The sequence below is a fragment of the Indicator indicator genome, chromosome 17 (assembly GCF_027791375.1).
Source record: "Indicator indicator isolate 239-I01 chromosome 17, UM_Iind_1.1, whole genome shotgun sequence".
Classification (NCBI taxonomy): domain Eukaryota; kingdom Metazoa; phylum Chordata; class Aves; order Piciformes; family Indicatoridae; genus Indicator; species Indicator indicator.
The window spans coordinates 16121318-16148143 of NC_072026.1; positions in this window are offsets into that span (position 1 = coordinate 16121318).

A 26826-nucleotide genomic window follows, 5' to 3' on the forward strand; every position below is an offset into this window, starting at 1 on the left:
ATTACCTGACTTCAGGAGGCAGGAGACTCATTGTGCTGTGACTCAATCCAGACAGTCACACCAGCCAGAGCAGAGACAAGCCACAGCTAATAAGAAAAATCTTTATTGTCTACAAAAAGTTACCTTGCACTAGTGTTACACAGGCTGCAAACTGTAGAGCTCTGCCACCAGCAAAGAGCAGGCTGGAGGCTGAGTTTGGGTTCCCTTGCCTGTTTATATTTTAGAATCACAGAAGCACAGAAGTGTTTTGGTTGGAGAAGACCTCTAAGATCATCAAGTCCAGCCATCAATGCAACACCACCATGGCCATTATACCATGTCCCAAGGTGCCATGTCCACACCTTTCTTGAACCCCTCCAGGGATTGTGACTCCACCACCTTCCTGGGCAGCCTGTTCCAATGCCTGACCACCGTTGCAGGAAAGAAATGGCTCCTAATCTCCAACATCTTTCTCCAGAGGGCTGCTGTCCTGAGGTTCAGGGGTTTGTTGCCAGATTTATGTAGCATTCATTGACTTTGTTAAGAGAGCACACAAATGGAATGTGGCACTTTAGTTCAGGCTGGAGAAGTGGAAGCTGAGGAGACCTCATTGCTCTCCTCAACTCCATAAAAGGAGGTTGCAGCCAGCTGGGAGTCGGGCTCTTCTCACAAGGAACAAGCAACAGGACAAGAAGAAATGGCCTCAACTTATCCCAGGAGAGGTTTAGGTTGGACATGTGGAACTAGTTTTTTACCCTTGAGGCTTAGCAAAGCCTAGCCCAGACTGCCCAGAGCAGTGGTAGAGTCCCCATGCCTGGAGGGGTTTCAGAGCTGTGAAGATGTGGTGCTGAGGGACATGGTTTAGTGGTGACCTGGCAGTGCTGGGTTAATGGTTGGGCTTGATGTCCATAAAGGTCTCTTCCAACCAAAACAATTCTCTGATGTTATAATTCTATGAAAATGGCTGCCAGTCTCTGGTACTTCTGTTGTCCTCTGCACTATCCTGAGCTGAATCAGAAACAGCCCCTCCTCAGGACCTGGGCCTTCACAGCTTCAGCAGTGCTGGCCAGTCCCGCTCCAGCTGGAGGGTGGGAATAGAAATCAAAGGAATTTTACTGCCAAAAATTGTCTTCATGTTCTCCACTTCAGCATCAGCTTGAGAAAACCAGCCATCTCCTTTTGCTCCTCAGAGATACTCTGTCAGGAGCAATTTTGCTCTTCCTGTGGCAATCATCTCTGGCAGAAATTGGCTGTGTCCTTGCTGTGCTGAGAGCCAAAGGCAAGGAGGGCAACATATGTGCATGCAAGGAAGGACCATGTGTGGGGAGTAACAGAGCAAATGGCAAGCAAGGACATCTGATTTATGGAAGAGTCTTTGGGGCTCGTTCTCTTCTCTTCCCAGCTCTTCACTTTGTAGAACCAGGCCCTTCATTTTCAGTCTGCTAATGAGTCTGGAACACAGCTACCACCATCAGACAACAGATCTTAAAAGTTTTCTCATCCTTTTAACAGACAGGGACAGACTGCCAGCCTTTTTGACTGAAGCTTTGATGAAACTCTTGCTGAAGTTTCCCTTTGTTGATGCCTTCCCTTTCAGGCAAAAGTGGTGAGAAGGGAAAAAAAACCAGGCAATGTCTGAAAGCATGTAGGCTCCCATCAACACTCCTACTAACACCAAACACATCTAAGCCACTTGTTGCCTTTTCCTCCTTGATGTCTTGACTGCTTAGGTCATGTGCTTTAAGAAATGCTTTGCTTAGTGAGGGCACTAACTGAGGTGATTGACAGCTTTTCCATGGCAGAAGGACCAAGCTGGCTCAATCCACAGCAGGGAGCTTTTAAAGCTTACAAAAGAACAGAATCTCCACTATGCACTGGAGCCCATTAGTGATTTTCTGTTTTTGAATCTAAGGTTAGGATAGAATCATAGAATTGTTTCAGTTGGAAAAGACCTCCAAGATCATGCATTTGGATCCCTTATCAGAGGTGTCAGAAGGAGTTAGCAACAAACTCTCACTGTTTGACTTCATCTGACCGTGAAGACAAATGAAAGGAAGAAAATAAGATAGAGAGAGGGGGGGAAATGCTAATGGGAAGGGTTCTCCTGGCCTCTAAATGAGGGTTAATGAGCATTAATAGGTAGTGGATGGCAATATGTTAATAACAGAGTATCAGTGTTTATCAGGCATTGCTTGTGGGGTCCAAAGCCTGATGGCAATGCTGAGAACATGTCCATCCTAGAGCAGTCTGTCAAATCAGCTGCAGACTCTTGTTAGCTTTTCCCCCTGCCTGTTTCCCCCACACACACACTTCTTTCCTCCTCCCTTTCTGCTGTACCTCTCACTACTTTTTCCTGTCAGGATTCAAGAGTAAAACAAAGCCATTTCTGATCTTTCATGACACTGAGGGGTTCCTGGATCTCATTGGTTTTGTCAGATCTGATCAGAAAAACGATGGAGACACTGCCATCAGCCTCTGCCACTGCACAGAAACACAGAGACAGAAGGATGTGGAATCTCTCTCTATTCTCTGTAGCTAGCACAAGGTGTGACACAAAAGATGTGTTCAACTCTTCCTATGCATGCTTCTGGGAGAACTAAAATAAGGGAAAGAGGAGAGGTGACTTTGGGGTTTGTTTGCAATTAAAGGTTTCTTCTTTCAAGCAGCCACCAATGGGAGATGTCTCTGCTGCTCCAACATGGACTCTGCCCAACATGGACTGAGAGCTGCTTGGCTGCAGTCACCGTGCACATGAGAATGGTGATAGCATTCAATCCTCATGACAGGGTAAGTGCTACTACCTCATCTTGTCCTCATTTCATCACACGAAATGCCCTTCCAAAGATGGGCAACAAAGCTGGTAAAGGCTCTGGAGCATAAGTCTCATGAGGAGCACCCGAGGGAACTGAGATTATTCTGCCTGGAGAAAAGGAGGCTGAGGGGGAACCTTCTAAAACTCCTTGAGAGGACGTTGGAGCCAGGTGGGGGTTGGTCTCTTCTCCCAAGCAACAAGCATGAGGACAAAAGGAAATGGCCTCAAGTTGCCCCCAGGAGGTTTAGGTTGGACCTGAGAAACAATTTCTTGGTGGAAAAGGTTGTCAAGGTCTGACCCAGGCTGTTGAGTTAACAGCTGACCTCCATCACCTTAAAGATTTCTTCCAGCCAGAAGGATTCTGTGATACAGGAAGGATAACATTGCACAAAGCTATAACAGGTCTGAACCTATTACTAAAGCCTTCCTTTAAAACAGACCAACAAAATAAAAGCTTTTAATGGTGAGACAAATGCAGATGAATGCCTCCCCTTCCTTCATTCTACAGGAAGAGACTGACTAGGAAACTAATTAAGTGGTTGGTTAACTTTATACATGTAAGTAGCTTCGTTTAATTTTAATTCAGCTTACTGCAGTCTCCTATTGAAAGCATCAGCAGAAAGGCTGTCAACTAAATCTCCATAAAAACACTGTTAATCTTGAGGAGACCTTGAGTGGCTCCTGCATTCCCTAATGGAGCCTTTCATGCTCTTTTCCTTTCACAGCCTCATTCCTGGGAGGTGCATTTTCACTTGCTTGCGCCAGTAAAAACACAATAATTCAGGAAGGACCATGAAGCTGCTTTGAAATAATGATCTGGAGCTCCCATTGAATAGAAATAGAAGCAGGATGCATATTATGAGCCTGGTGTTGGCTCAGCAGTGCAGCAGGCACACAGGATAGGGACAGGCCATAATTGAAATGAGAAGCCTGGCAGGTTCCTTCAGTGCCAGCCCCTAATTGAAATGAGAGGCTTGTCAGGTTGCTTCAGTGCTGGTACATAAGTGTTAGACTCATAGAATCATTAATGCTGGAAAAGACCTCTAAGATCATCAAGTCCAACCTTCTACCCAACACCACCATGGCCATTAAACCATGCCCCAAAGTGCCATATCCACATGTTTCTTGGACACCTCTAGGCATGGTGACTCCAGCACCTCCCTGGGCAGCCTATTCCAATGCTCCACCACTCTTTCAGGAAAGAAATTGTTCCTAATACCCAACCTAAACCTCCCCTGACGCAGCTTGAGGCCATTTCCTCTTGTCCTGTCATTAGATACTTGAGAGAAGAGGCCAACACTGACCTCACCACAACCTCCTTTCAGGTAGATGTAGAGAGGAGAACAGCTTATTCATCATGCTAGGTAGTCTACGTTTAAGTTAACCAGCATTTTTCATGATTCCATGTCCATGATGGGACTTTCTGCACAGAAAGGGACAAATTTGTTCATAATCATTACAAAGGAAAAAGATAATGTTCATGTATTTAGGTTTGGGTTCACATCAGAGACAGCAGATAAATCTAGATGGTATTTTGGATGAGCCTGCATCAGTGCTTGAGTCCAACATCCCCTTGTATCACACTGCCTGCATTCAAAACAGTGAGTTTGTCCAGAGATGTGCTGGAGTCCCCACCCCTGGACACATACAAGGTCAAACTTGATGGGGCTTTGAGCAACCTGATCTAGTTGGAGATGTCCCTGCTGACTGCAGTGGGTTGGACAAGGTGGCATTCAAGGCTCCCTTCCAACACAATGCATTCTATGATTCTATGAAACCTACAGTCAAACACAGCTTTTGGGGGCCAAAAAGCCAAGGGAGAGCCTTTGGGTGCATGCAATGGATTGACGTATTTGAAGCAGGGACCTCCTCTTCATGCAGATGGGCTGGGTTGAGCACCTGGGTAAGCATGAAGCAACACACCAGCCCTCAGGGCATTTTCACATAGCTTTGGGCCTTTAAGAAAGGGCACCACCGTGGATCGAGGACAAAAGGAGATCCTTAGGCTCAGCCTGCCTTGGAACTGTGCAGGCAGCCATGGCCAGCTGGACCTCCCAGCTCAGCAGCCTATGGGTGAGCAAGCAGGGGGCCCAGGAGAGGTTTTATTATTCTCAAGCCAAATGCCAAACAGTTTGATTTCCATGTCCTTTTCCACGTTATGTCTTGCACAAATCAAACCCTCCAGGGAGAGACACCCTGAAAGTTTTGCCTTTTCATTGCACTTCACCCACCTTGGAGGACTTGTCACACCTAGACACATGATCCTCACTTTCAGGGGTGTGGGTGGTTGCTAGTGCAGAGCCAGGGGCAGGTGGAGAGACTGTGGAGCCGCAGGTGCAGAGAAGGCTGTGCCATCACCAAGGGAGAAACAGGAGGCAGACACTGAGCCAGAAGCAGCAATAATGCAAAGTATGTTCAGAAAGAGCAAAAAAGGGTAAGGCAGGAAGAGTCACAGAATTTTTTGGATTGGAAAGGACCTTTAAGGTCATCAAGTCCAACCATTCTCCCAGCACAGCCAGGTCACCACCAAACCATGTCCCTCAGCACCACACCTCCATGACTTTGAAACACCTCCAGGGATGGGGACTCCACCACTGTCCTAGGCACCCTGGGCCAGGCCTTCACAACCCTTTTGGGAAAGAAATTGTTCCTCATGTCCAAAGTAAATCGCCCCTGGTGCAACTTGAAGCCATTTCCTCTTGTCCTGTTGCTTGCTGCTCAGGAGAATAGACCAGCCCCTACCTGTCTCCAACCTCCTTTCTGGGAGCTGTAGAGAGCCAGAAGGTCTCCTCTCAGCCTTCTTTTCTCCAGGCTGAACAACCCCAGTTCATTTCCCTTCTCTGGACCCGCTCCAGCCCCCCAATGTCCTTCTTGGAATAAGGGGCCCAAAACTGAACCTAGTGTTCAAGGTGTGGCCTCACCAGTGCTGAGTACATGGGAACAACCCCTGCCCCGGTCCTGCTGGCCACACCATTGCTGACACAAAAAGTGGGACATGGACCAAAGGAGGGAAGGCAGCAGTAGCCATCTCTCCTCCTGGTGTGCTCTGCCAGACCAGCCACTGGCCACACCTTTGCAAGTCACCACAGACATGTGGCACCTTGCTACTGCCACAGATGTTACCAATTTATGGAGCTTCCAGGAGCAGTCAGAATGAGAAACAGCTCTCATCCCTGGTTCCCACATCCCCCCCCTCGATGTCAGCTGGCACTGGTGCTGGGTGTGCTGTTAGTCACTTGGTTCAGCTGCTTTGCCTGCTGCTCAGCTTTCATAGAGGCTTCCTGGCTTGAAAACCACTCCAGCTTCTGGTTTGATGACAGTGCAGAGGTGGGCTTCCAGCACAGTGCGTGAAATGCCATCTACCCTTTTTTTCCTAACCCTGTGGTGTGCCATAATGTGGGGGGCTAAGGCTGGAGAAGAAGGTCAGTGATATCTTTGTGCATGGCTGTATCACGATGCTGATAAATACTTCCAGGGTGGGCGTCAGCAGCATGGGACCAGGCTTGTTTCAGTGATGCCCATTAACAGCACAAGGGGTAATAGGCACAGACTGGAATGTAAGAAGTTCCGTCTGAAGTGAGGAGGAACTTCTGTAATTTAAGGGTGACAGAGCACTGGAGCAGGCTGCTCAGAGAGGTGGTAGAGAGTCCTTCTCTGAAGACATTCAAAACCTCCCTGGTGTGTTCCCGTGTGACCTTCACTACGTGAACTTACCTTGAGTAGGGAGGTTTAACCTAATGATGTCCAGAGGTCCCTTCCAACCCCTACCATTCTGTGATGAATTCACCAGTTTCTGATTTCACCCAGGCTTGTTAAGACACTAATGCCCTGACTGTGATGTTGAAGAGGAATCCTGATTGGTGGAAGCTAATCCTATTTGGGATTTTTTTTTTTTTAAAGTTTTGTGATGGGAGGGGAACCACACAAGGGGCTTCTTGGTTTGGAATCTTGCTTGAACAAAGCTGTCTTTACATAACTGCTGGAACCACAGCCTGAAGATCTGTTTCAGGTGATGGGTAATAACATAACAGGGCAGAGGGTCTTTTATAGGCATTTGCTGGGTGTTTTCCAGGCATTTGCTGGGTGTTTTCCAGGCATTTGCTGGGTGTTTAGGTCAGATGTTCCTGGGGTTTGCCATGGCAAGGTGTTAGTGTTTACACCAAGAAGAGCTTGCCTTCTGCAGCCAGTAAAACCTGCTTTCTTTGTTGCTCAGCAAAGAAAGGTGAAACTTGAAGGTGATTCTGTACCCTGCAGCTCCCTCACTCTGCCTGAGCATAGTGCACACCTGTGTGGGCTTCATTTCTCCTAATTCTCTGAGTACACTTCCTGGGTTTGGCATGACTGCATTTGTATTTGTTCGTGGAGTCCAGAAATCAGGCAGCCTTCTCCTCCTGTTCCATCTTTGGCAGGGATTTGTTACAGTCAGCTGACATGAGGAGCAGCAGCAGAGCAACTGGAGAGATGTTTATCCCCTGAGAAAGCCCTTTGCTGTCAGGCTCAGTTTCTGTTCTAGCAGGAGACTTATTCTCATATACTTTACTCCAGAAGCTGCAAGATCCAAGGCTGTCAAGTGTCAAACAGCATCAAACTGAAGATAGAAAAGTTCAGCCATGAGTTTGGCTGAGGTCTTTGAATAATCCTACAGGCAAAACCAAGATGAGGCCTTAATAAATGGTATTGTATGGTAATTAAAAAAAGGTAAGCCTTGTGCAGCCTTCATTCCTCAGGATAGGAATGGTCAGCCTCTCCAAAGGCAGTTTGGGTTGGAGCAGTTAGGTGGTGGAGGTGCCACCATCTCCCCTTGAAAGTACTTCTCCCTGTGAAGCAGTCCTACCTTGGGAAGGGCTGAGGAATTGGCAGAAGGTATAAGATGGGATCTGGCTGGCTGTGTGCTCCTGTCCTGGCAGGAAAGAGCAGAGTGTGATCCTGGGGCTTGGAGGCAGGCAAGAGGAGCTGATGGGAGTCAAAGCCAAGGCCAAGCTAGGAGGAACCTAGCAGGAACCTGAGCCTGCAGCAGGAGCTGCAAGCAGGTCACTGAGGTGCCTGTTAGGGTTGGGGTAACTGGAGGGGAAGAAATTTCCTGAAGGACCCACTGTGTCAGCAGGGAGGTAACCCCAGGGAGGAGGAGCTGTCCTTGTGTGGCTGAGCCCTGGGTCTGTGGGCTGGTGGAGAGGGGAGTTGAGTGGACAGGGATGTGTCAGAGCCAGGATGGAAGAAGGTGTGAGCTGAGCCCCTCGTTAGTCTCTGCATTCATTTCTGCTTCTTCCAAGTCTGTGGAAAAACAGTGGATTTGAGTCTAGGAAAGCAGAAGTGTTTGTCTTAGTTACAGCTTTGACATTTAGAATCCCTTTAAAGCCTGAGAATGTGGTGGGGAGATGATTTATGGGGCAGCTGTGCAAAGGAATGAAACCTGTGAAGACCTGAAGCAGCACAGCTCTATTCCTGCCTTTAAATTACATCCATGTAAGAGCAGGGTGGGGAGAAAAAGGAGAGACACTGAACTTTAAAGGAACAGTTCCATGGAACAGCAATTTCCTGCACTTTATCCCCAGGATTTGCTGCACAGAAATCCCAGGAAACACAACTGCTCCTCCAGCAGATTCTAATTGGTGGTGTGGCCCTGGTATTAATTGCATGTCATTGTTCCTAAATTGCAATGTTCCCCGTTTACTAACCTCCTTCCTCATTACAGTCCTGAGCCACTGCAGAGATTGAAGCTCAGCTGTTTGTCACATCACAATTTCTGAGTTAATTCTTCTCTCATCATTGCTGGGTCTAACTGCTGCTAACAGTTCAGGAGTTAGCATTTGGGCCCCTCAATCCAAGAAGGACATTGAGGTGCTGGAGTGTGTCCAGAGAAGGGCAATGAAGCTGGTGAAGGGTCTGGAGAACAGGGCTGGTGAGGAGAAGCTGAAGGAATTGGAGTTGTTTAGTCTGGAGAAAAGGAGGCTGAGGGGAGACCTCATTGCTCTCTACAGCTCCCTCAGAGGAGGGGGTTGGTCTCTTCTCCCTAGTATCAGGTGATGGAATGAGAGGAAATGGCCTGAAACTGTGCCAGGGGAGGTTTAGATTGGAGATTAGGAGCAATTTCTTTCCTGCAGGAGGGGTCAGGCACTGGAACAGGCTGCCCAGGGAGGTGGTGGAGTCCCCATCCCTGGAGGTGTTCAGGAAAGGTGTGGCCATGGCACTTTGGTGGTTTAGCAGCCATAGTGGTGTTAGACTGACAGTTGGACTTGATGATCTTCAAGGTCTTTTCCAATCTCAACAGTCCTATGCTTCTATGACCTAACTTGACTCTGCTGTCAAAATAAACAATTAAATAAACAAGTAACTTGAGACTTGTGTCAGAGTTGTGTTAATAAATGCATCAACATGAATGATTTATAACCATTAGAGAGAGATGCTCATTATGACACGAGTTCCTTCGCATTCTTTTGTTTGTTTTTAGTCAACAGCTGCTCAGACACTGAGCAGCCTGACAGTTCTCAAGCTGATAACTACTTCAGACCCAGAACAATTTTTTGTTTTAAAAGCAGGCAAAAAAAGTTCTCTTTTTTTCCCCCTGGAAATTATGTAAGAGTATTTAAAATGTCTCCCATGCTGAAGTGGGCTGAAAGGGTCAAAACTCTTTAAAACTTCAGCAAAGCAGAAATCTACATAAAAAGATTAATTTTCTGTTTAATTTTTATAGTCTTTGATTTGTCCAAGTGCCTAAGTTTAATTTTCTGTGTCTTTAATTTCAGCCACTTATGGTCGGGTTTTATTGAGTCAGAAATTGATGAGATTTCTGGGAGTCTGCTCTGGGAGTGCCTGGGGAGTAAACTTGAGAAACAATGTGATATCCAGGATTCCAGTGAAGCAAGGAACCTCTGCTGCTGTCTCCTGCTCTACTCCAAGCAGCAGATGATGGTAAGAACCCACTCTTCGCAAAGCAATGGCCCTGCAGAAATCAAACTGAACCAGGCACGCCAGGCACATTCTGCAGGGCTGGCAGAAGTGGGTGGTTGCAACATCTGGAAATGGTCTGTTGTTCAAACCTGTCTACATCTGCAAACAAAAATGATTCTGTGATCTAGAATCAAGGAGTTGTTTGGGTTGGAAAAGACCTCTAAGATCATTGAGTCCAACTATCACCACTGATGCCATTAGACCGTGTCCCAGAGTGCCATGTCCACACCTTTCTCGAACACCTCCAGGTGTTGTCCCTAGTTATCTATCTCCTGGATAAATCATAGAATCACAGAATTGTTTTGGTTGGAAAAGACCTTTAAGATCATCAAGTCCATCCACAAACCCAGCACTGCCAGATCACCACCAAATTATGTCCCTCAGCACCACATCTCCATGGCTTTGAAACCCCTCCAGGCATGGAAACTCCACCAATGCTTTGGGCAGCCTGGGCTAGCCTTTGGGGAACAATTTTTTAACTCATGTGCAACCTAAACCTCCCCTGGTGTAACTTGAGGCTATTTCTTTCTGTCCCATCACTTGAGAGGAACTGAACTTCTTTACTATCATGTTTCATATTTCCCATTCTGGTTCCTCTGCAGGCCCCTTTCTGCAGTCTTGAGGGGTATGCTCTGCTCAGTAAGAGCTGGGTAATGGAGCAACCAACTTGGCTGAAGATTTTTAGATGCTTTCAATTTGTCTCTGGTAATGTCAATGGGGATTTGATTCCCATTATGGAATCATGGAATTATTTTGGTGGAAAGATACATAAGGTTCATAGATTCATAGAAAGGTTTGGGTTGAAAGGGACCTTAAAGATCATCCAGTTCCAACCACCCTGCCATGTGCAGGGCCACCACCCACTAGACCAGGTTGATCAAGGTCTTATCTAATTTGGCATCAAACATCTCTAGGGAGGAGGCATCCACAACCTCCCTGGGCAACCTGTTCCAGTCTCTCACCACCCTCACTGTAAAGAATTTCTTCCTAATCTCCAGTCTCAATCTCCCTTCTTCCAGCTCAAAGCCATTTTCTCTTGTCCTAGCATTACAAGCCCTTGCAAAGAGTCCCTCCCCAGCTTTCTTGTAGCCCCCTTCAGGTACTGGAATGCCACTCTAGAGTCTCCCTGGAACCTTCTGTTCACCAGGCTGAACAGCTCAGGATCATCAGGTCCAACACTAACCCAGCACTGCTTGGTCCTCGGAGCCCTGTGGCTGTGCTTGGCAGTTTGTAAATCACAGATGTATGTCAGTGGGCAGGAGTGGCTTCCTTCTGCCTTCATCTGCAGCCTCCTACGCTCCTGCCTCCTTTGTCTCATCCCTCTATTTCCATCAGAGGGCAAAAATGCCTTCCCTCAGTAGCTGCACGCAGACAAATGTGTTTCATTCTCAGCAAGATCCAAGGAAGGCAATTTACAAGGGTTCTGTGCACTCAGGACACAGGAGCACAGGGACTTGGGAAACATTCCTTGTGTATGATGGATGGGATGCATTATCTAAATGCTAATAAATACCCAGCCACAAATTGGCTCCATTTTTCTTCATTCCTCTGCTGCCTCTGCTTGTTGAATGACACTAAATCTAGCCTCAGACACATCACAGCACTAATTAGTTCTGATTTCTTCCTTTGTTCTTTCTTCTTTTTGGTAGGACAATATGGATGTGCTGCCTCTGGGTGTATTTATGTTACAGCCTCCTTGGCTTGGCTCCATGGAGAGCATGTAACATAGTTAGGTGTGAGACAGACAAGGTGCAAAGCTGGTGTAAATCTTATCTGGCACAGGACTCTCCAGCCTGATTTAAAGTAGTTGGTTTGTATTTATGACACAACTCTCAGGATTTTCCTATAGGGATGATCATAGAATCATAAAATGATTTGGGTTGGAAGGGATCTTAAGGGTCATCTAGTTCCAACCTCCCCTGCCATAGGCTGAGATGCCTTCCTCTAGACTAGGTTGCTCAAGGCCTCATCCAACATGGCTTGGAAAACTTCCAGGCTTGCAGCCTCCACAAGTTCTCTGGGCATCCTGTTCCAGTGCCTTGCCACTCTCATGGGGAAGAATTTTCTCCTAATGTCTGATCCAAATCCAGCTTCTTCCAGTGTAAAGCCATGATCTGCATCTGGTCCCTACCAAAACTCTCCCTGACTCCAGATGCAAGCTTGTTTGGTGTCCACTTACAGATACACAGTCACAGATTGCATTGGGTTGGAAGGGAACCTCAAAAGTCATCTTGTCCAACCCCTCTGCAGTGAGCAGGGACACCTCCAACTAGATCAGGCTGTCCAGGGCCACATCACATCTGATCTTCAGTGTCTCCAGGGAGCAGGGCCTCAACCACATCCCTGGACAACCTGTTCCAGTATCTCACCATTCTCACTGTGAAGAACTTCCTCCTTATGTCCAACCTACATCTCCCCTGCTCCAGTTTCAAACCATTGCCTCTCATCCTATCACCACAAGCTGTCCCCAGCTCTCCTGTAGCCCCCTTCAGGTGCTGGAAGGCTGCTCTAAGGTCTCCCCAGAGCCTTCTCTTCTCCAGGCTGAACAGCCCCAACTCTCTCAGCCTGTCCTCGTAGGAGAGGTGCTCCAGCCCTTACTGCCCAAATCCCTGTGTTCTTGCTGTTGTCTCTAATTATTTGCTGAGAGCTAAATCTGGACTCTCCTGATGCTGTTGATTTCTGTAGGATCAAGCTCAGGCCAACCTGGCTTTGGGTTTTTTTCCTTTTCCTTGTTCGTCTTTTCTAGGGAAAGCTGATAAAAATCAATTCAAAGGTGCCCAGTGGCTGCAGAGATGCAATCTGTCAGCACTGTCAGTGAGCAGTGATGGCACGACCTCAGCAGTCTTGAGGTTTGATCATACTCATCCAAATCCACAGATGAGACAATCTTGCTAAATAATTGAAGTGGTATGAAGTTCAGGCCTCTCACATTTAGTGCTTTTCAACTCTCTTGCCACTTATTTCATTGCTTTTTGCAGGGAAATTGCACTTTTCTACTTGTAGCATTTGCTCTCCTCTGTGCCACCGGCTCCCAGCAGCTCCTGCAGACCTCCCGACCTCCTTGTGCAGCTGTAATATCATGGCTTGTTTCCATGGAGACCAGAGGAACAGGATAGGGAAATCTGGCTCGGAATAGCAAGCTTCCCCCTTCTCTCACCAGGAGAAAACCAGGGGGGGAATGGTGGCCTGATGGTGTGGTTACACAGAGAGGACAGCAGAGTGCCCACTGCTGTCCTCTTCTCCCTGTCACCCAGAGGCAGGGTGATGTCTGCAGTGCTGAGTCTCTGGGCTTTGTGTGGCCTCAGCATCTTCAGCTGGATGGATGAGGCAGCCCCAACCCATGTTACTTGTCAAGAAACCACCATGCATCTTTTAGACTTGGTATTAGGAGGAAATTCTTTACAGCGAGGGTGGTGAGACACTGGAAGAGGTTGCCCAGGGACGTTGTGGAGGCTCCAAGCCTGGAAGTGTTCAAGGCCAGGTTGAAGCAAGTAGTAGGTGGTCTAGTAGAAGGTGTTCCTGCCCATGGCAGGGTGATTTGAACTAGATGATCCACAACATCTCTGGGCAACCTGGTCCAGGATCTCACTACCCTCACTGTAAAGAATTTCTCTCATACATCTGAGTAAGTGAACTTTGTCAGACCATTGTTTGAAGCTATGGTAGGTTCAGACCATAAATTCTAACCCCAGATGTTCCTCACTCCTGGTGCAATGAAAAGCTGAACCCAGAGCTGAGTGCTGGAGGTGGAGGGGTGTTGAAATAAGTTAAAAAATAAAATCCAGAACTTTCCAATTGGGAGTGGAAAAATTCAGCTGTATCAGACCTGAGCTGGAACCTGTTCATGTTTCCTTCACCATCAGCCCCCTTCTGCTTTGTCACATTTATTAATTAGTACAAACAGCACGTTTGTCTGTAAGCAGGCAGACTTCTGCAGGCCTTGTTACTACTCATTATTTGAATCACTCTCTCTTTATCTTGTTTCATTCTGCTGGGACACCCAAGCAATTTTCCAAGGCTGTGAGCACAGGATTGTGTAGAAATCATTCCCAACATTGATGCATCAGCTGAAGATGCTCTCTCCTGTGACTTACCAATAAACCTGCACAACACTTTGCTGCTGGCAGCCTTTTTCTGCTGAAATTTGGGTTTTACAGGTGAGCTGGTAAAGGATGGTCTTTCTCTTTCTGCAGGCATAGATGTCTGATAGAACTAGTTTTGGTGTCTCATGCCTATAGTCATACTGATAGTCCCTGTGCTTTCCCTCCCTCAGCTTCAGAAAACAGTCAGTTTGTGTTCTGTGTTTGGCTGAAGTGGTTGCATTGCCTGAGCATTTCTATGTGCAGCATGGATGGGGCATGGAGGAAATACCTTCTTTCTTCTCTTCTTGTTCCAAAGGCAGCCAGAACACCTGTGCCACTGATGTGCTGGGTACTGGAGAAGAGCAGCCCCAGAAGGGATCTGATCAATGCTCGGGAAGAGATGAAGGGTGGGGGCAAGAGGATGGGGCCAGACTCTTCTCAGAGGTGCCCAGGGACAGGACAAGAGGCACCAGGCACAAACTGGAACCCAGGAAGTTCCATTTGGAGATGAGGAGAAATTTCTTTGGTGTGAGGGTGCTAGAGGCCTGGAGCAGGCTGCCCAGAGAGGTTGTGGAGTCTCCTTCTGTGGAAAGCTTCCAAACCCAGCTGGCCATTGTGATCCTGGGCAAGCTGCTGTGGGTGCCCCTGCTTTAGTGGAGGGCTTGGACTGGATGATCTGCAGTGGTTCCTTCCAAGCCCCACCATGCTAGGATGCTGTGACTCTGTATTGTGCTACACTCACATCTAGACCTCGAAAGGCATTGCAGCCATTTATGTGGGTGCCTGTTTTCTGTAATCCAGTCTACTTCTTCTGAGGTTATGTTCTAGTGGGATACAATTCTGATGGCTTAAGGGATGGGACCATTTCTTCCATCAGCTTTTGGCCCTTTGAAGTTTCTCCTGTCACACTGCCATTAGGTCACTCATTTTGGGTTGTTTGCTGTGACTGAGTGCTTCTTTCTCTCTCTACACCCTCTGGTTCCTTCCTTCGATGTTTGCTAGATTTATCTTTAGGATTCCTCTTAATTACAAGTTCTAAAGTGGCTTCTGATCAAGCATCACCTTTGAATGCCATTAAATCAATGCCAAAATCATCTTTGGACTGTCATCCATTGTTTTTCTGCTCTGATGGGACTGAAGGGAGGTTGTGGATGTCCCTTCCCTGAAGGTGATCAGGGCCGGACTGGATGGGGCCTTTAGCAACCTGGTCTGGTGGAAGGTGTCCCTGCCCATGGCAGTGAGGTTGGAACTAGATGATCGTGAAGGTCCCTTCCAACCCAAACAAGTCTATGAATCTATGAATACCTAACTATGAAAAAGTAAGAAAAAGTAGAAGGAGCTCTTCTGTCCTTTCTAGAATCCTCTTTGACAGTCTGATTATGCTCAAGAAGAAAGGACAATTCTGGTGCAGTCCCAGGGGAGAAGGATTAACAACCCTGGAAGCAGTGAAAGAAGATTCACACTGATGCAAAGAAGACAGATGCGTGTGTAGTCCAAGTTCAGCTTGGCAGAGTCGTGCTGAAAATGCCAATCCAACAATTTTAATGCTGGCAAGAAAAAGAAATTTATGATGAGGCTGGGGAAGTGATGGCTCCTTCCAGCTCAGTGTGAGCTACAGTAGGGAGCCTGCTCTCCCAAACAGCCTCCCATGTGCCCAGGGTGGCTTTTTTCCTGCAACCACATGTCAAGGTGTCCAAGGACACCAACCCAGAGATGTTCATTCACCTTGAGATGTTACTGCTCAGTGCTGAGAGAGTTGTGGGCTGAGCTGTTTTTGCCCCAAGCAGCAAGGTGTGCCTTCAGGGAAGGCAAAGATGGAGCTATACCTGTATCTTCTGTAAACTCACCAGCATGGGTACTGTTACTGCTCTCTGCAGCTCCCTAAAAGGAGCATGGAGCCAGGTAGGGGTTGGTCCTTTCTCCCAAGTAGCAAGTGATAGGACAAGAGGAAATGGCCTGACGTAGTGCCAGGGGAGGTTTAGGTTGGACATCAATGTCTTTCCTGTAGTGAGTGGCCCAAAACTGAACCCAGTATTCAAGGTGTGGCCTCACCAGTGCTGATTACGGGGGCACAATCCCTGCTGGCCACACTATTCCTGGGTATTCCATCATTCCTTGGGTTTCAACTTTAAGAGAGGATTTTAGCAGCTGAGTAGAACCAGGTTTGGTTGGTGTTGCTTTCATTAACATCAGTCTCACTCCAATGTAACAGCTGCAGGCTGTTGGCAGCTTGGAGTCAGCCAGGACAGCTGAGCTGAGGTGGCTCCAGGTGTACCCCAGACCATCAACATCACACTCAGTATAAAGAGGGAAGTTTGCCAAGGAAATTCTTCTGCTAGACCCTCCTGCTTGGGCTCCTCTTTCTTCTGCTCTTGAGGACTGCCTTCCTGTTTGGTGTGACTGCTCTGCCTTCTCTGGGCAGATATAACTTCAAATACTTTATATTGACACTGGTTGGCTGTTTAACTAAATCTATTTTCATTTCAGCCCATGGTCTCTTCTCCTTTTTCTGATCTCCTTCCTCTCCTAGGGAGGGATCATTGGGTGATAGAGCAGCTGCTTGAGTTCAGCTCTGGATATGGGTGAAACATTCATCCAGACCGTGAGCTTGAAGAATGGCGCAGGCAGCAGAAATTCCTTGCAGATGCCACCATAACCATTCTGGCTTGGTTGTTGTTAACAAACCCTGCTCTCATAGCTTTTGATTCTTACTCTGAGTTGTTTTTCTTGCCCTATCATGGATTCACAGAGATGCTCCAGGCCCCTCAGTGTCTTTGTAGCCTCCACTGGGCTCTCTCAAGTAGTTCCCTGTCTCTCTTGAACTGGAGAGCCCAGAACTGGACCCAGGACTCCAGCTGTGGCTTCACTAGGACAGAGCAGAGGGAACTACTTCTCAGGTCAGCTGCCTGATGTCTCACATGTCATGGATGCCATGGAAGTGCAGCACCTCTGCTGGGCCAGCTCTGTCTCAAAAGACAGTGTGAAGTTTAACAAATCCAATTCATTCTCCTGATTCTCAAAAGATTCCCTTCATTAAGGCTGTGATCTTTGCTAATCTCTCACGTGGCTACTTAGCACAGGTTTGTCTGTATTGATTTTCTTCTGCAGCTCTTGAACACTTTGAACTCCTCTCGTGCTCGGTGTGCTTTGCTGCCTCTGGATATACTGCAGGATGCACAGAGTCTGAGGCCAGGAAATTCCTAGGTCTTCTCTTATCAAGAGTCTGGCAGGCAAGAGCAGCTTCTGGCTGAGGTGTTTTGTAAATTTCTGCCTGATTTCTTCCCATAGTGTCAGCAGGAAGCGGGGGGGAGGTTTAGACTGGAGATTAGGGAGAAATTCTTTACAGTTAGGGTGGGGAGACACTGAAACAGGTTGCCCAGGGAGATTGTGGATGCTCCCTCCCTGGAGGTGTTCAAAGCCATGTTGGATGACACCTTGAGCAGCCTGGTCTAGTGGGAGGTGTCCCTGCCCATGGCAGCAGTGTTGGAACTGGCTGATCTTTAAGGTTCTTTCCAACCCAAACCATAAACCACACCATGATTCTATGGTAATGAAGCATCTGTGCATGGGTCCTTTCTGAGGTGGAGTGGCATGTAGATGACTGCCACAAAAATATCTGCTCAAGTAAAAAGAGGATTTAAGTTGTGTCCTGTAGGTCAGCTCCCTTCTCTACTTCTCAAGTGTAGATCCAAAATGAACCTGGGAAGGAAGAGAGCAGAATGCTTTCCTCTCTGTCTGTGGCAAGCTTTGCTGCTATGAGATAAACTGATTGTTAATGCCATCAACAGAGCTGCAGGTGAGGATCTGACCTGCTGGAAAGCAGCTCTGTGGAGAAGGACCTGGGAGTGCTGGTAGACATCAAGTTGCCTGTGAGCCAGCAATGTCCCCTCATGACCAAGAAGGTTAATGGTCTCCTGGGCTGCAGCATATAATTTAGTTATCATAGTTCCAGGTGGAAAGCAGTAATTGGTACTAGGGGAGGTGTGTCAGGACAGGGGCACACTGCCTGCCCTGCAGTAATTGTGCAGGTGGAGAACTGATGGCATGCTCCAAGTCCCTATCATTTGAAGTTGTAGAAAACTTGGAGTCACATTATCTAAACAATAGAAATTGTTCTGTTACCTCTGTGACAAGTCAGAAAACACAAGTGATGAAGAAGCTCAATGATTGTCTTGGAGAGGTGGCTAAAATTGCTCAACAAACACCACTTGCCTTGAGGGCAAGCTGAGAGGAGGTGGCAAGGAAGGAAATAATTGGGACTCTGTGAAGGCAAAGGAGAGACAGGCTGGTGGTGGGACACATGGAGGAGCCACTGGGGTCCACAAATGAAGTAAACAGCAGGAAAAGAGACAAAGTAAAGCCTGTTGCCAGCACTGCCACTCATCTCTGGAATGATTTTCAGTGAGTTCTTTTATTTACCTGGCTGTCATTTTTTGTGCACAGCACTGAAAAGTTTTTGCTGTAAACAATTTTTAGGTGGGAGTCCTGAAACCAAGCTGTGCTCAGAGAATGTACAGCTGAGTCGTTGCTGCTCTGTCATCTTTCAATGCTAAGGCAAAAATTTAATTCAGAGGTTGTTTGTTTTTTTTTTCTTTCTCTGTACATTAAATATTACTCTGATGAAAAAAAAATGTTCTGATGATGATACATGCATGAGATGCTTTGAGCTGTCTGGATGAACAAAGATTTTTATGTGCTGGTATCGTGGTTTGAAGTTACTGGAGTGTTTGTGGTCTGAGATTGTGCCAGATGACAAACACAAGGTGTGGTGGTAAAACGTGCCTAGGTCTGAGGAGAAGGACCTGGGAGTGCTGGTGGACAAGTTCCCCATGAGCCAGCAATGTGCTATTGTGGCCAAGAAGGCAAACAGTGTCCTGAGGTGTGTGAAGAAGAGTGTGGCAAACAGATCGAAGGAGGTTCTCCTCCCCCTCTACTCTGCTCTGGTCAGGCCAAAGTTGGAGAGAGACAGGGAACTACTGCAGAGAGTCCAGGGGAGGCCACAGAGGTGCTGAGGGCCCTGGAACATCTCTGTGAGGAGCAAAGGCTGAGAGCCCTGGGGCTGTTGAGCCTGGAGAAGAGCAGCCCCAGAGGGGATCTGATCAATGCTCAGCAAGAGATAAAGGGTAGGAGGCAAGAGGATGGGGCCAGACTCCTCTCAGTGGTGCCCAGGGACAGGACAAGGGGCAATGGGCACAAACTGGAACCCAAGAGGTTCCATCTGAACAGGAGGAGAAAATTCTTTGGTGCGAGGGTGCTGGAGTGCTGGAGCAGGCTGCCCAGAGAGGTTGTGGAGTCTTCTCTGGACAGCTTCCAAACCCAGCTGGCCATTGTGATCCTGGGCAAGCTGCTGTGGGTGACCTTGCCTGAGCAGTGGGGTTGCACTGGAGAACCTCCAGAGGTCCCTTCCTACCCCCACCATGCTGGGATTCTGTGTTCATCTCCCTGCAAGGTGCTGATGCTGGGAAGCAGTTATTGGTGCAGTTGAGATTACAAGGGCAGAGAAGAATTGTGTGACAGGCAACAGCAATCCTGTTCTGTTGCTGAAACTCCTGATGGCTGGAAGAGCAGCAAATGCAGAACACCTGCCTCCCCATCCTCTCAGACTTGCTCCAGCTTCCAGTGTACTCAGCTGTTGAACTCTGCCTGGCTGCCATCTCCCTGCTTTTGAGGAATAAGTGTTTAGGCAACCCATCAGAGAAGGCAGGCAGGGTGTATGCACTGCAGGAGCTGTGATGGTCTGCTCACAGCACTCAGAGAAAAGCCTCCACAACATCCCAGAGGCTCTGCTGAGCTTAACTGGATGTTTCAAGCTGTTGCTGCAGACTTTCCAGGAGAGAATGAGTGCTATGGATTAAAATCAGCAGTTGGATGTTGCCTGCCTGTGTGACTCTCAGAGGAGCACTGCTCTCTCTTGAAGTGTAACTTTCAAACTGGCCAAGCTGGAAGGGAAGAGGTGAAGGACCATGTGTAGAGCTGCTGCCTCTGGGATTCACAGGTTCTTTAGGGTATCCTAAATGAGGCCAGCAAGCTAGGAGAGATTCCCCACAAGGTCAAGCAGCAGTCATGGGGACTTTTTTTGCAGCAGGCAAATTCAAAATCTATGACAGAGTAATCAGAGGTGGTGGCAGATAGGTCAGAATATAAAATAGCAAATTATTTCATATTTACAACTGTTTGGTGATAGAACACATGGAAATAGCCTGAAATTGCCCCAGGGGATGTTTAGGTTGGAGATTAGGAACAATTTCTTTGCTGCAAGAGTGGTCAGGCACTAGAACAGGCTGCCCAGGGCAGCGGTGGAGTCACCACCCCTGGAGATATTCCAGAAACATGTGGCCATGGCACCTGGGGACATGGGTTAATGTCCATGGTGGTGTTAGATTGATGGTTTGACTTGGTGATATTGGAGGTCTTTTCCAACCATAACAATTCTCTGCTTCCATGAAGTTGCCCCTGAGGAAAGGCCATTTTCTGAGCTGCCCAGCCAAGATACAGGACTGTCAGACCCACCAGAGAAGCTTACAAGCCCGGGCAGCCCAGCGCTGCCGTGTGCTTGCAGGCACAGACACCCATGCCTCTGCTTTGTGTCTGGCAGGCACAGAACTGCTCTGAGCAGGCTTTGTGACAGAGCCTGCTGTTGTGTAAGGCTGGAGAGAGACATCTGCAAACAAAGTGCACCCCAGGGGAGCTCGTGCTGCCGAAGCCTCAGAGATGAGCTGGCGGTGCTCCAGGCCCTGGAATAAGGAGATGGAAAACCAGCTCTGACAGGTTGGGTGGAACACTGCAGGGCTGCCTGTGCCAGCCACCAGTCTGGGCGCTGCTGTGCAGAGGGATTACAGCTGCAATGCCCTGCCCAGGGAGAAACACTCATCCCACTGCAGGATGGGGAGAAGGACAGCACAGGTCACTGCCCAGCGAGGTGGTGGAGTCCTCATCCCCGGAGGGCTTTCAAAGCCACAGAGATGTGGTGCTGAGGGACATCTTAGGAAGAACAGCTGAGGGAACTGGGGTTGTAAAGTCTTCAGAAGAGGAGGCTGAGGGGAGATCTCATCATCCTCAAAGGAGGTTGGAGTCAGATGGGTTATGAAGCATTGGAACAGGCTGTCCAGGGAGGTGGTGGAGTCACCATCCCTGGAGGTATTTAAAAGATGTGGATGTGGTGCTGAGGGACATGGTTTAGTGGTAGTGGTGGGATTGTGAGCTCTGGGCACGTGGTTGGACTTGATGATCTCAAAGGTCTCTGCCAACCCCAATGATTTTATGGTTCTATGGAAGTAACAGCCTCTTTGGGTGCTGGGACCTCTTTGAGGGCTGGATCCATACAGAATCACAGAATGGTAGGGGTTGGAAAGAGACCTCTGGTGATCAAGTCCACCCCCCTGCTAAAGCAGGATTACCTAGGGCAGAAATTCTTCCTGATATCCAACCTGAACCTCCCCTGGCACAGTTTGTCCTGTCTCTTGTTACTAGGGAGAAGAGACCAACCCCCACACAGCTCCAACCACCTCTCAGGGAGTTGTAGACAGCAATGAGGTCTCCCCTCAGCCTAGTAAATTTTCATATGCCCTCTCTAGTGGAAGCTGAGAAGATGGAAAACTGATCCCTGATTTCTGTGCTAGTGTATTTCTCACTCAGGACTTCAGAGAAGACTTCTAGCCCTTCCCAGGTCTCTTCTAAACTTGAGAAGAATTTAAATAGATCACCCAAACACAGCTTGGTTCCAAGCAAACTTGTGATTTAGCTTGTGAAGTGTGGTGGCAGTGTTTGGTACCATCCAGGAGCAGGAATGCTGTGGTGTGGGTCCAGCTTGGCTGTGCTGTCAGGCACTGGCTTTTAGCAGAGGGGAGGTGAAGAGAAATCCTGCCATCCCCTGTGAAGACTTCTGCCTGCATGCAGGCGGGAGAAATAAATCAAAGGTTGGAGCTGGTGCAGTGGTGGAGTGCTTGTAGACTGTGCTATGTGTGGATGTGCTCCAAGGGGGAATGAGGGACCATGAGTGATTTTGTTGTGCTCTGTTGGGGAGAAAACAGAAGATGTGAGAAGGGCCTTGAGCAACCTGGTCTAGTGGAGGGTGTCCCTGCCAATGTCAGGGGGCTTGGAACTAGATGATCTTCAAGGTCTCTTCCATTCCAAACCGTTCTGTGAGTTTGCAAATTTCCACAGCACCAGTGCAGATCTGTAATCCAAGTCTGGATAAACCAAGACCCAGGTGGAGGGTTCTGAGCCTTGTTTTTAATGGCTTCTATCCTACTCAGCCCTCTGACAATCATCTTGAGCTTGAGCTTTGTGACACTTGCCAAGAGAAACTGAATTTACAGCTAGTTCTTAGTGTTTGGTGATGGTGGCTGTGAGTATGGTTTGCATTCCTCATTTGTAAAGTGCTGTGAAGACAGATTTGGTTCATCTTCACCATCCCTGGAACTGCCTGATTGCTCATGCCAGCTTCTAGCCTCAAAATAATTTATAAGTTCTTCTGTATCCTGCTCTCAACACCCTCTACGTGGATTAATCAACTTTTCTAAATTGATTAATGCACGTAGAGGGTGTTGAAAGCTTGAGGGTGTTGAAATCAACTTTTCTAAGTTAATTAATCAATAGTTTGGCAGGCAGCAGGTAAAATAACTCCATGGAAACCAGCTCTTATTCTCACATCACAACTCCAAACTGAGGACAGTGACCTTGAGTTCCTCTCTTTTCTCTAAAATAAGGGAATTCTGTCCTGCTGGCCCCATGAAAACAACAGCTTCAAAGGAACTCTTCCTTTCCTTGCCACCAGATTCAAACCACTCAGGAGAAATGGATAAAAAAAAAAGTACTCCCCCACCACCCCAAAATCCTGAACAAGATTTTAGTCAAACCAGCCCTGCAGATAATCTTGCACTGAGTCTTTCAGCCTTTCTTTGTGTTATTCATGATGCAACTAAAGCAGGTTTGCAGCTCAAGGAAATTTGGCTTTTGATGTGGGCACAAAGGGAGCTTTTCCTGACTTTTTAGAGCTGTTTTTCTCTAAGAAAATGGATTCAAGTGCCTATCCATCTTCCCTCAGAAGGTGTCATTGTAGTTACATCAAAAAAATAAAGGGAAAAAACCAAACAAACAACAAGTAAACCCAAGACTTGCAGCACCCTGTGAAAAAGAGCTGATGCTTATCTCACAGATTGGGAAGAGGAAATAATAAAAATGAAAGGGATTTGCTAGCACTGACGAAGAAAATCCATAAATCCATGAGGAAGCTGAGATTAGAATCTTAATCTGGTTCGTTCTTTACACCTTGCTACAGATTTAGGTCAGCTGTTGCTGGGCTGAACACTAGGAGCACTGAAAGTAGTGGCAAACCTTCCAGGAACTTCAAGCAAAACAAAAATCATCCTCAAATCCATCTGAAATAGTCACAGAGAAGTTTCATGATCCTCCTTCTGCCTGGTGAGTGCTGGCCACCACTAACTGGTGTAGGATTTCCCCATGGCATTTCTCTTAATGCAGTTTTCAGCATGGCAGAGGTTGAGTGGGAAGGGACCTTCAGAGGTCATCCAGTCCAACCCCCTGCAGTCAGCAGGGACAGCTGCAACTAGAGCAGGTTGCTCAGAGCCCCAAACAACCTGACCTGCAATGGTTCCAGGGATGGGACATCTCCCACCTCTCTGGGCAGCCTGGGCCAGGCTCTCACCACCCTCAGTGCCAAACATTTCTCCCTCCTCTCCAGTCTGACTCTTATTCTTTTAGTTCAGACCATCACCCCTTATCCTGTCACAACAGGTCCTGCTCAAAAGTCTGTCCCCAGCTTTCCTGTACGTCCTCTGGAAGTCCTGAAAGGCCATCAGAAGGTGTCCCTGGAGCCTTCTCTTCTGCATGCTGAGCAACCCCACCTCTCAGCCTGGCCTCACAGCAGAGGACTTCCACCCCTTCCATCACTGCTGTGGCCTCCTCTGGCCCTGCTCCAACAGCTCCATGTCTCTGCTGTGCTGAGGACTCCAGAGCTGGCCCCAGCACTGCAGGTGGGGGCTCAGCAGAGAGGGGCAGGAACCCCTCCCTCCACCTGCTGGCCTGGGATAATTTTTCATCATTTTGGGCACAACCTGATATTGTGTGAAGGGAGAACAGGAGAAAGGTGCAGAACATGGAGTGGGGGGAAACTGCAGAAGAGCAGGAGGAGAGAGCAAGGGGGGACAGTGGATGTGCAGAGCAATAGAAGAGAGGTCGAGAAGAAGCGGAAGCAAAGTGTCTGTGCAAGCAGATGACAGAAGTATGATCAAAGCCAGGGCAGCTTGGCCGAGCTGGATGGGTAACAGGAGGAAGGAGTTAACAGCACTTGCTGCAGCACTTCTGCTGTTGGCCTCTCATGATGATCCTACAACGACTTGGTCCATGTCAGCCTTCAAAACACGCTGAGAAAATTGCAGTTCAGCCTTCAGTGATTTCGTCTGTTTCCCTGCTTCTGACTCTGAAGTCTCCAGGGGGACCAGAGGGCAGGAAAGGGCTTAAACAACAACTTTCTTTTGGATTTTTTTTTTTTTTCTTTTTAAACTTTCTCTTCACCAAAACACAGGGGCTCGTCCAGCATTAGTCTGAAGCCTCATTTAGGAGAGGAAACTTTGCATTTAATCCACAGGGCTATTAGGGCAAGAGCACAGCAGGAGACTAGTTAGGCTGTTGAGTAGAAAATGGACTTGCTAATAAACCTCTTGTTCTCATTACAGTCCCAAGATGCTGAATGCTTTTTGTTTTAATCAACAGAAGCTGGTGAGTTTGGATGACATCTCTTTAAATTAATGCCTTGCAGTCTGGTTTAAAAGCCTGAGAATGGAGCATTTCAGGCAGAATTGGGTATTTCTTGTTTGCAGCTCATCTTTTTCTTGGCACTCTAATCACAAAGAAAACAGAAAAAATTTTTTTTTTCTCTTTTTGAATTTTTTTTCCTTTTTTATTTTTTTTGTATCAGTGTAACTTTGTCTGGTCTGTCTTTGTGGGGCATAACTAAAAGGAGGACAAGGCCCTGTGATTCTGTGAATGGTAGGGGTTGGAAGGGACCTCTGGAGATCGAGTACAACGCCCCTGCCAAGGCAGAGTCACCTAGAGAAGGTCACACAGGAACACATCCAGGTGGCTTTTAAAAGTTTCCAGAGGTGGAGACTCTACCACCTCTCTAGACAGCCTGCTCCAGGGTTCCATCACCCTTAAGTTAAAGAAGCTCCTCCTGGTGTTTCGCTGGAGCTTATGTTCACATTTGTGCTCCTTACTCCTTATCCTGTCACTGAGCACCACTAGACAAAGACTGGTCCCATCCTCCTGACACCCACCCTTTAAGTATTCATCAGCACTAGTAAGCTCCCCCCTCATTCTTCTCATTCCCAGACTAAAAAGCCCCATTTCTCTCAGTCTTTCCTCATCAGAGAGGTTTTCCAGTCCCCTCAGCATCTTTGTAGCCCTTTGCTGTGCCCTCTCCAGCCAGTCCCTGTCCTTCTTGAACTGGGGAGCCCAGAACTGGACCCAGTACTCCAGATGTGACCTCACCAGGGCAGAGCAGAGTGGAAGGAGAACCTCTCTTTACCTGCTGGCCACACTCTTCCTGATGCACCCCAGGATGCTCTTGGCCTTCTTCCTCCACTGATTCTGCTCCAGTCCTCCTGTTCTGCCCTTTCATCTTGTCACCCCTAGTTTTAGTGTGTCTGTCCAGAGCCAACTTCCAGCTTGTCTCTGCTGTTTGTTTTTTTTAGAGACCTGGGAGCATCTCTGTGACTGTTGGTGCTTTCCTTTGGCAGGAGTTGTTCATCTCCTTTCAGAGCTGCCATGAAAGGGCAGAGAGTAACACACCTAGGAAAATTGCATGGAGCTTTCTGCAATATCAAGGCCAAGAGGTAAAACCACAAACACCACAACCAAACCACAATCGATCAAACAAACAAAAAAACCCCTAAACTCCCAAAATGTACTTACAAATTATTTCATCTGCACACTGCTGTGAACTGGTATCTGTGGGAGCAAGAGGAGCTTGGCCATAGGAGCTGTTACAAGTGGTAGTAAAGCCCTGACAAACATCTCTTTGTGCTTGAAAATTGCACAGGTTTGAAAGTCCTCCAGATGTTTTATCCCTCTCCCAAGGACATGGTAAAGTCTGTGTCCAGTTTGGGTTTGGAACCTGGCTACCCTCATCCTCAGATCTCAGCTTAGTTTCTTTCCATGCTTTTCCTCCAATATATGTTGGATGTAGCTGCAATAAGTGGGAAAACTCTTCATACACATTGAAAAGTAAAGGCTAGGGTAAAGCTATTGAGTTCATAACTCATCCCTCAGACCTGTGTCAGGGGCTTGAGGGCACTAGCAGCATGTCAAAAAAGGGCAGCAAAGCTGGTGAAGGGTCTAGAGCACAGGTCTTGTGAGGAGCAACAGGAGTTGTTTACTTTGGAAAGATGCTGAGTGGAGACCTTCTGGCTCTCTACAACTCTCTGAAAGGAGGTTGGAGACAGCTGAAGGTCAGAACAAGTGATAGAACAAGAGGAAATGGCCTCAGGTTGCCCCAAGGAAGGTTTAGGCTGGACGTGAGGAACAATTTCTTCCCCTTGAGGGTTGTCAAGGCATGGCTCAGGCTGCCCTGGGCAGTGGTGGACTCCCTGTCCCTGGAAGGCTTTCAAAGCCCTGGAGATGTGGTGCTGAGGGCCATGGTTTGGTGGTGACCTGGCAATGCTGGTTAAGGGTTGGTCTTGATCTGAAAGGTCTCTTCCAACCAAAACAATCCTATGATTCAGCCCGTAGAGGAATTTTCTCTTCTACAGTGTTGCAGCCCAAACTTTCTTTTGAAGCCCAAGGATGTGACTGCTTAGGCTGGAGAATGTGAAAGTCTGAGGAGAAAAGGAGGCCTGCTTTGTACTGCTGAGGGTAAATGAATCTCTGGTGATCAATAATGAACTGTGTCATTTGTCGGACAGGCTCTGTCTCGGGGGGCACTGGGGTAAAGGCTTTGGCAACAGCAAGGCAGAGACAAGCACATTTATATAACTTAGGGAAGGG